Source organism: Papio anubis, chromosome 2 (assembly GCF_008728515.1).
Source record: "Papio anubis isolate 15944 chromosome 2, Panubis1.0, whole genome shotgun sequence".
NCBI classification, from domain to species: domain Eukaryota; kingdom Metazoa; phylum Chordata; class Mammalia; order Primates; family Cercopithecidae; genus Papio; species Papio anubis.
In genome coordinates this window covers 50,843,473-50,853,786 of record NC_044977.1, presented here as the reverse complement: position 1 = coordinate 50,853,786, position 10,314 = coordinate 50,843,473, and the positions used below count along the sequence as shown (strand labels likewise).

The window sequence follows — 10,314 nt, the reverse complement described above, 5'->3', positions numbered from 1 at the left end:
ACCTCACATAATGTCACACCTCACACACACTCTACTCATTCCCCACATACAAATCTGTCCTGAGTTCTATCTCCCACAACCTCTACACTCCACACCCCACACACACTCCCCTTCTCATTATCACACCCCTCATTACTAACTTCCTTGGCACACACACACACAACCCTCACACCCACATAACTCTTTGCAGCATATTTCACACACACACACACACCTCTATTAATAACTCACACACACAGCTCCCTCACACCTGCCACACCCCTTTACATGCTCACACACACACTCACATCCCACACACACTCACAACTCACATCCAGAGCTCTCACAACCCTCACACCCACACAGTTCTCACACACTCTCTCACACACACATTCCCACACCCACACTCACCACTCTCACACCCATTCTCACAATCCTCATACACAGGCACATACACTCACACAACTCTCACACACACAGACTCACACTCCCACACACACACACTTTCACCAACACTGTCACAACTCTCATCCCAGCATTCTTCTCACACCCCTTTACACATCCGCACCCACATTAGCCTTTATACTCACATTACCATTCTACATTCAGAGCCCCTCACACATGCCCAGAGGCTCACAGCCTGCCACACTCACACCTCCTCACCAGCACTCCTTGCTCTTCGAGCAATTCCCACTGGCCTCTGCATTATTTCAATACGCTTATAGACCGCATTACCTACCATGCACTACCATGGCCACGCCCTAGAGGCTGGGGTCACACTAGCCGACACTGGCTGAGCTCCTCAGGTGCACACCCCGCCGTCTCCTCACCCATGCATTTCACCCACGAAGCTCACACACCTAAGTGCTAATCATTCACATGCACCCTCACTCTAGAGTTTCCACTAGAACTCCCTCAGGCCCCTGTGGCAGGGCTCTGTCTGCCTCCCTGTAGCTCTGACACTGGAGAGCCACCTGTGGTGACTGCAGTGGCTGTCCCCCATCTCTGCAGGGCTATATCGGGCTGGGGAGGAGAGGGGCCTGTGACTGAGAGTGTAGGGCCGCCCATGGGAGTGAGATGGAGAGCACTGGGGAGCCGCCCAAACCCACGGAAGGGAGAGAGCTTGTCCAGGTCAAAGCTGACTGGGCATGAGAGAGCTTCCCATCACAGGAGGTATGCAAGCACGGGCCAAACCACTTTTTGATAGAGAAGGCATGTGAAGGGCCTCCCAGACTGCCTTAGAGGCAGATGGGTTGGGAGGGAGAGCCTGCAGTCTGCAGCCAGACACCGGGGAGCCAGAGGTGGGGGTAGGGGAGATGGCCAGGGCAGAGGGGCAGGAGAGGTGGCGGGGCAGGTATGGGTGGGGCCGGCGGTCCCGGGAGGGTGGGGCTGTCTCTGACGGGCTGCCATAACTCAGCCGGGACGGACAGTTTCCCTTTCTCCTGCCTTATCACTGCCTGCTTGGAGGGTGAGGCCCATTCTTTTGAACTTCAAAGGGAGCAGTGAGTGCAGCCATGGCCTGGGCAAGTGACAGCCTGCTGAGCCCAGGGTCCGGCCCCCTGGTCAGCCAGAGAAGCCTCGGTCCTGGGTCTGGTGGGATTACACCAAACCTTGCCAAGCTTCCATCTTCTCATCTATGAAATGTGTGGTCCTAGCTCCCAGCCCTGAGAGGAGGACAAGATTTACCCATGGTCTGTTTTAAATGCCATATTGGACACCCAGAACCTGTTCTAATTTCTTAGTCTAGGAAGCTCTGGATCAGGACACAGAGGAATCTGTCACCTCTCCTGATTTTAGGTTCATTTCTATGGTGCTCTTCTACCCATGATTCCTTTATCATCTTCACAAAGTCAGAAACGAAGGGAAGAATTCATATTTTTCTTTTCCCTATTTTGCAGGTGTGGGTTTACCTTTGAGGCCCAGAGACATTAGGGAACTGGGCCTCAACCACACAGAGAGCTCTCTAGCCTCTGTCCCTAGTCTCTGCCCAATGGCTCCAGGTCCTGTGCACACAGGATGGGGAGCCGGGCAGGCATTGGTTCGCTGTTTTCATCCTTTTTGCTGCAGGACGGCTGGCTGGGCTTGCACTGAGCCCCATGTAACCACAGCCACCTTCCCCATCTCTTGGGCCTTCAGTTTCCTTGTCTGTAGAAAGGGGCTGTACACTGCCTGGAAACTGTTATTTGAAAGAACCCCAAGCCCCATACTGGCAGCCCCTGGTGCTTGGGTCAGGCCTGCAGATGTATCTTCCTTTGGTTCCTTGTGTTTACAAAACATCAGGGCAGGTGTTGACGCTCAAATGTAGGAGGTTTCCTATACAAATTTGGGTTTCCACCTTCTCCTCTTGAAGGACTGAAACTTTGATCGCATTCGGTGTTCCTGTTGCTAACCTCCAGATGGAGCTAGGGCACCACCAAGGAGGAGGACATGTCCTCCCCACCACACCCCCTTGGGAGCCGGGCCCTCATTAATGTGTTCACTGGCCCCTAAGCTGCATCCGGGCTGTGACCTCTAAACTCGGCCTGACCTTCTTGGACTCCCTGCCTGTTTCTACCTGCTGTGTGACCTTGGGCAAGTCACTTAGCTCTGAGCTCAGAGTGATTAAAGCATGTGGTGCTCTGGAGCTGGCTCAGCACAGGCCTCTTGGCATTTCGCCTGTGCTCAGGAGGTGTCATGGCTGACTGCTGCTAGGCTCGGGGGACAGAGTAGCGAGAGTTTCTGCCCTGCCTCTCTGGCATGGCGGCCAGATGGGAGGCAGTGGGCTATGGGGAGCAGCTCAGGCTGTGAAGCCAGAGGGACCAGCAAGTAGAACCCTGGGAAATTAGAGACCCAAAGAGGTGCCATTGAGGAGAGAGGCTGCACTGAGAGGGCTGGGAGGCCAGGGAAGGGGCACAGTGTGAGAATGACCCCTGAAGGGGGACAAAGAGGAGCCCGGCCAGACCGGCAGCTCATCTGGGAGGGGGGCGAGAGGTGGCAGGCTGGTTAGCAGAGGGCAGAGGAAGCCAGCAAGGCCCACTGACCACACGGGTGGAGATGGGGACCCATCGAGGCTCTTGAGCTGGGGCACCTCCACTTCCAAAGTCAACAGAGATGAAAAGTATGCAGCCTGGGGCTAGCACCTCTCCTCAGAGGCTCTGGGGTCATGGGACAAGCCAGTGCCAGGGAAGGTGGGTCTGGACTTTTAAACCTGCCTACCCTGGATGTGAAGCTGTCCCTGCCCAGGTGAGTCATTAGGACTTTGGGTCTCAGCTCCACCTCCATGTGGCCCTGGCAGATTCCCTTTGTAGCCCCTAGCCTTGGTTTCAAGACCATAAACTCAGGGATGGTCGGGCTGGGTGGCTCAAGCCTGTAATCCCAGCACTTTGGGAGGCCAAGGCGTGGTGGATCACGAGGTCAGCAGATCGAGACTATCCTGGCTAACATGGTGAAACCCCTGCCTCTACTAAAAATACAAAAATTAGGGCCAAGAACGGTGGCGGAGCCTGTAGTCCCAGCTACTTGGGAGGCTGAGGCGGAGAATGGCGTGGAACCCGAGGCGGAGCTGCAGTGGCCAGATCACTTCACTGCACTCCAGCCTGGGAGATACAGTGAGACCGCCCCTCAAAAAAAAAAAAAAAAAAACTCAGGATAAAACCACCTGGTCTAGAAGTTTCCTTCAGTGTAGGCAAGTTCTGGTTCTTCATCTTCAAGAGTGAATGTGTTCCTTAGAGGAGGGGTATGGGGACAACTGCCTTCAACCTCCTGCTGGTGAGCGGTGAGCGAGCAGCCAGAGCTGAGGTTCTATTTATGTGTCTGGTTGGGGTGTGGTATATATTCTAGGAGAGGAACCCTCCCCAATCCATCTTTCGGTGCTGCCACTAGGCAGAAATACACAAAGACAGAGTATTTGTTGAGTGTTTACTATGTGCTGGGTTTTGTGGGGGGCCCCATAGAGTAGACCCCTCAGACAGAAAAGCACCACCTGCCCCGTGTCCCCAAATGTGGCAGCCAAGGGCCTCCCCAGCTCACCCAGAGACGGGAGCTGGTTGTACCAGAAGGAAACCCTCAGTTGGGAATGTGTGCTGTCTTTTAGAAATGATTTGGGGGCCATAAATTTTCGGTGGCAAAGCAACCCTCCGACTTTTCATAACGCTGAAGAGTTTAGACTTGTCTCGAGGGGTAACAATTTCACCCAAGTAGTGCACCAGCTCCAACTATTTGTTATTGCAAAGGTTGATTTTTTTCCCCTTAAGGTGGAATCCTCAGATTTCATGCTCTGCTTTAACTTGTTTTATTTCACCTGGAACACAAATAAAAATAGCCCACAAGATGTATGGATCGACTTGAGATAAGTTTCTTCCTTCCTCCTGGTGTGGAGGGAGGACGCAGGGAGGACAGAATGTCGAGTGTTCACGTGTCCTGCGCCTTGCTCTGGGCGCGTGGGAGCCCCTGGCAGCCTCTGCCCGGGGCTGGGTGGGGTTGTAAGGACCCCTCTAAGTGGTTGCATCCTCAGGACAGCTCCCCCACAACTTAGCCATTTTACAGTGAGGAACGAAGACCCGGAGGCATCTGGCAATCCACCCACAGTCTCACCGCTGGGCATGTTGGGAGCCAAGGTTTAAACTTAGGCCTGTGTGACTTTAAAGCTTGTGTCCGTTTTGGGGCAAATCTCTTGAATCTCGACTCAGCACTCACCATCTGAAGCCACGCTCACCCTCTCTCCAGCTGAAGTGGGAACTTTGAGTGTGAACAAGATCGCAGGGAGAGGATGTTTAGCATAGTTGGTTCCAGGGCTGATTTGAAGTCTCCTTAAGCACCATGGAAGCCCCGTTTCCATGCCAACAGCTGCTCTGTGCCACTTACAGGCATTTATATCGACTCGCTAAAGCAGGCCCCTAAAGAATGCCAAAGGGAGCACTTCGGGCTCAGAAGCAGCTCATTTGCATTCTCTTTGCATATTCAGTAATTTTTCTGGACTCTCCCCAAATGGGCCAGCTGACACAGTGAATGTGTTGTCTCTGGGGCCTGACTTGACGGGATAAAAGGCCTCAAAATTGTGCTGTTGGTTGTCAGAAGGGAGGGTCTGAGGCTGCTGAGCCTTGTGGGGGGTAGGGGTTCTGTGGCTAAGCTCTGGCTTCTGCAGGCTGCCCCCGGACAGGGCACACAGGCAGACACAAGGCTGGGCTCAATGGGGTGGAGAGCAGATTCTAGCTCAGTCAGCCAGAATATTCTCAAAGCAGAGCTGTTGAGATGGAGTTTTTTGTTTCTGAAAAATCCTCAACTTTTGTGAGCACCACGAGGTGCTTTAGGTATGTTATGGCGCCTTCTTCCATGAGTGAGACGTGGTTGTCCTATTCCACAGATGAAGAAGGGAAGTCACTTACTTCATGGCCAGGGAAGGGCTCCAGTGAGACATAGGCTCCTGAAAGTGGAAGTGTGTGAAGGCCCCGAGACGCACAGGACCTGGTGAACTGAGCGGGAGAAGAAGGCATTCCAGGGTGAGGACGGAGGTGTGGAGGGGGTGTATTCGCTATCACAAAGAACCACCAATAGGGGACCTTAAACAAGAGAAAGGGTTGGTTTCTCCTGCAGCCTCTCTTCTTGCTTGTAGATACCATCTTCTCCCTGGGTCCTCACATGGTCTTTCCTCTGGACATCTGTGTTCTAATCTCCTCTTGTTATAAGAACACCAATGAGCCTGGATTAGGGCCCACCCTAAGGACCTCATTTCACCATAATTACCTCTTTAGGGCCCTGTTTGAGATACAGTTTCCATTCTGAGATACTGCGGGTTAGGACCTCAGTATGTGGATTTTGGAGGGTGACACAATGCACCCAAAGCAGTGGAAATTGTCATGTGGGTGTTGGTGGGAACACTGAGGAGGGAAGGAAGACGTTAAGAGGGTGGGTTGGGGGGAGCTTGGTTCTGGGAGCCTTGCCGGGCAAGCTGAGGATTTGGTCCTCTCCTCCTGTGTGATGGACACATGCCACAGTCTCCATGGCAGGGAGTTTCAGGATGAAAAGTATGTTGGAAGTCAACTAGGCTGGTGACAGCTGGGTTGGACTGGGTAGGGGGTACCAAGGGAGACAGCCGTCTTTCCAGGAGCAGCACACAGCTCAAGTGTCAGGTCTTCTTTGAACAGGCCAGTTTTCTGGGGGTGTAGGGGCCCTCCAGTCTGGGGAAAGTCACCAATCTTGCTCAGGGTGCAAGAACAACATCTGACTCATCTCCGTGTGCCCAGCCTGTCATGGCATGGAGCCTGGCATGGAAGAGGCACTGACTGGTGTCAGTCAAAAACCAAATGTCGGTCAGGACACTGGCTTTGAGGAGCAGGTGGCTTCTGTTTGTTGTACTTCTTGTCAGTTTGAAAAATGTGTCTTTTAGCTTTGGGCTCCCAGCTAAACACAGAGCCTGAGGCAAGGGTTTAGGACTTGGCAGTTTATTTTGAGGCACAATCCCAGGGACAAGAAGGATTGAGGCGAGTGAGATAGAAGCCCCCAAGGCCAGTCCAAGGGGGCATTATTGAGCCAGTCACTGCTGTGGGCAATGAAGGCTCAAGCCTGCTGGGGGCCCTCTGTGGAGTGTGTCGGGTGCCTCAGGATTGTGCCTCCCAGGGAGGAGGTTAAGTCCTTGTGGAGTGGAGCGTCCCTTCCCTCCCCGCACTTCTGGTTTGCCCATGTGTCAACACGGCTCTATGGGAAAAAACCCTGTCTCATGTGGTGGCTTCACCAGGCCCATGAGAGACCATCAGGGCTGGGATGTGAGGCACTCTGGGTTGATCCTATGCAGAACTGGTTGTTGCAGCCACAGCTGGAGGGCAGGCATGGCCCAGCACATGCGAGGTGGGGGACATGAGATGTCAGATACATTTTCCAAGCTGGCAAGTATAACTAATGCAAGCCACCTGTCACTCCGAGCCAATGTCCTGGCTGACATTTGGTTTTTCACAGACACTAACGGGTGTCTCTTCCATGCCAGGCTTCGTGCTGTGCCACGCTGGGCACATGGAGGTGAGTCAGATGTTGTTATTGTATCCTGAGCTCTGGACGTCAATTAAGGGGACCCTTGCCATCCTCACCGAGGAGTGCTGGGAAGAGGCCTGTATAGACTACAGGGCAGGCACTTGCCATTTCTGCCTGGGGTGGATATGGGGTGGTTAGGGTCCCCCCACAGCAATCGTGGATCTTAGTTACAATCACCCAAAAGCGGCTCTGGCTTGGGCGGAGAGAAAGGTTTAGGTGGTTGTAGCAGCTGCTGCTGCTGGTCTACCCTGCACCTGTTCTCCTCCCCTCCTGCCGGGGGGAGGGAAGTGTCACCCATGGATCAGAACCCTGGAGGCTGTGAAGGCATGCTCTAGGCAGAATGGAGGCATCCAGGCAAGGGAGCACGAACTGAGGCCCCTGTGGGCACCTGCTAAACCCCAGATCTGAAATCTGGGGTGCTGCCATTCTTCCTGGGCACACGGATAAGCACATCCCTCAGGCTGACCTCCTGTTAGTGACTGAGTTCTGGCCCCTGAGCTGTGGACAGAAGCGATGCCTGCCATTTTGAGGTCTGGCCCAGAAAAGGCGACCTCCTCCTGCAGACAGTCTGTCTCCACTCACTGGCTGGACGATGCCAGGGTGGCCACCAGGCCGCACAGTGAAGACATTGGTGCACAACGCGGAAGGAACCTCAGTCCTGAATTGACTGCGTGAAGCTGAGCCCCTTGGCCAAGCCTCCTTGAACTATAAGGGAGCGAGAAATAGACCTTCATGGTGACGAGCTGCTGAGACTTAGGGCTGTTAGCTTTCTCTAGCCAATACAAAAATTGGTAATCTGAAATGGGCATTACCAGAAGAACTTGTAAAGTGTGGCATTGGCTGTGCAGTGACAGTGTGGAAAATGATATTAAAGGCTGTGAAATATGGCAGTCCATGTTATGAAGTGGTAAAGTATTTGGGAGAACAATTGCCTATGATAGCTGGGAAGACAGAGCACACCAGCATTGAGCCTGTAGCTCCAGGGGAAATGGTTGGAAGGAATTAACAGATTAGTGTGTCTTGGCTACCATGGGCCGCATTTGGCAAGGTCTTACAGGAAAGAGATGAGCTCAGGAGAGTCACAGCCAGCTGATTTGAAGCAGAAACAAAAGAGAACAGAAAGAGGGACTTTTCAGGGTTGGAAAATTAAGCACATCTGGAATTGAAACAGTAGGAAATAAGAGTGAGAGACACTTCAGGCTGCAGTGAAGATTAGAAGAAGGATGTGACATTTCCACTCAATTACATAGCCTCGAGATTGTCATTATTATGTTGGTAGGAAAAGGCAGGGAGGCAAGGAAGCAGGGAAAAAATAAATGGGGCTGGACAATTAAGTCTAGGAAAGAACCACGGGTGTGATCATTGACTGGCACATAGGACTGACAGGAGGCGAAGAGATCAGAAAGTTAGCTGTGGAGGGAATTGCATTGATAAGGACACAATGATCCTGGACTAAGAAGAGTCTTTGACTGAAACTTGAAATATCCTTGGGGTCCCCTACTATCCACAAGCAGGAAGTAGGTTCCGAAAACTCTGTGGCATCTGAGGAAGGAACTCCACTGCACTCCCACATCAGAGGCAGCCGCGAAGAAAAATTAACAAGAAAGAGCTCATAAAGGGTGAACTCGGTGGGGGGTGGGTGGGAATGGAGAAAATTTTATTTTATTTTATTACATTTTTGAGATAGAGTCTCCCTTTTTCACCCAGGCTGGAACGCAGTGGCGGGATCTTGGTTCACTGCAACCTCTGCCTCCTGGGTTCAAGCGATTCTCTTGCCTCAGACTCCCAAGTAGCTGGAATTACCGGTGCACACCACCAACCCCAGATAATTTTTGTATTTTTGGTATAGATAGGGTTTCACCATGTATTGGCCAGGCTGGTCTCGAACTCCTGGCTGCAAATGATCTGCCTGCCTCAGCCTCCCAAAGTGCTAGGATTACAGGTATGAGCCACTGCGCCCACCTGGACAAGGAGTTTTCTAAGAGAGCAAAGCTAGAGTCTAGTCAGGAGACACCCTTGACTGCCAGGGTAGGGAAATCTCTCAGTCCCTGCCCCTGTGCAATGGACCCTGCACAACGGACTGCTTGCTGTTGAGTGGCTGCCATTCCTTTCTCTTCGGAATAGGAGTTTTTACTGAGGTTATCTTATCCCTGCCTCACCATCATATTGTGTGTATGTGTGTGCGTGTGTGTGTGTGTATGTGTGTGCACGAGTGTGTGTAAGCAGATGATGAACATATTTTCTCTATAGTCCACAGGCCAGCAGACCATGCAGTGGCTGGATGAGTTTTGGGTTGTATCCCTTAGGGGAGAGGATGAGCTTTTTCTATGTGTAGGAAGGAGGGCCTCATGAGTATGTGGTGGCAAGGGGTGGATTGTGGCAGAGACTGCTAGTGGACAGCAATATCCATGTCACCTCCTTTCCTCCTGAGCACTGCATGAGGCCACATTCCCTGCTCCTTGCAGTTAGCTGGGGTCATGTGATTGAATCATGGCCAAAGCAATGTGGGCAGAAGGGACACACACCACCTCCAGGCCTGACCTCCAAAACCCTGCATCCTCCTCCCCATGTTCTCTGTTTTCATTTGCTAGCTGGAAGATGCCAAGGTGACCTTGGCGGCCACATGTCAAATATGGAGGTGCACAAAGTGGGAGGAGCCTAGATCCCTGAATGACTCTGTGGAGCTGAGTCCCTGGGCCACTCTGCATTGGATGTGACATGAATGAGAAATAAACCTTTGGTGTTTCAATCCACTGTGATCTTGGGGCTCTTTGTTATAGGATTAATTTATTTTGACTCATACACACTTCTCTTGACCCTCTCCAAGCCTGGATGATCTTTAAAAGTCATGTTAATCTTCTGTGGAAAACTTGTGGCTGGTCCTGTTGCTCATAGAGCAGTCACAAACCCTTACTACAGCCGATAGGGCCCAGGGCCAGCCCTCTCCTATCTTTCCAGCCCTTTCTCCTTGCCCTCTCTCTCTTGTTGTCTATTCTCTGGTCATGCTGGCTTGCTTTCTTTCCTTCAAATATCCCATGCTGTCTTCTCCTTCAGCATTTCCCTCCTGTTCCTTCTGCCTGGAATTCTCCTCTTACACTGTGTTGTCAGGGTCACCCCTAGTCTCCTTCAGATCTCAGCTCAAATGTCACTTCGTCAGGGAAGATTCCCAATACCCTCAGGTGGATTGGGTTCCCCCCATGTGGATCTTAGTTACAATCACCCAGAAATGGCTCTGGCTTGGGCAGAGAGAAAAGTTTGGGCAGTTGCGGCAGCTGCTGCTGCTGCTGATCGACCCTGCATCCATTCTCCTCCTTCCTTCTTCCTAACAGACAC

General features: G+C 52.3%; 1 long non-coding RNA gene across 1 annotated transcript; it reads left to right on the top strand.

Moving 5' to 3' along the window:
* Positions 1-3,800: 3,800 nt before the first annotated feature.
* LOC110742534 lies at positions 3,801-9,730 on the top strand. The gene is made up of 2 exons (XR_002520307.2): positions 3,801-5,456; positions 9,573-9,730. It is a non-coding gene; the product is annotated as an uncharacterized LOC110742534 (long non-coding RNA).
* Positions 9,731-10,314: the final 584 nt, after the last annotated feature.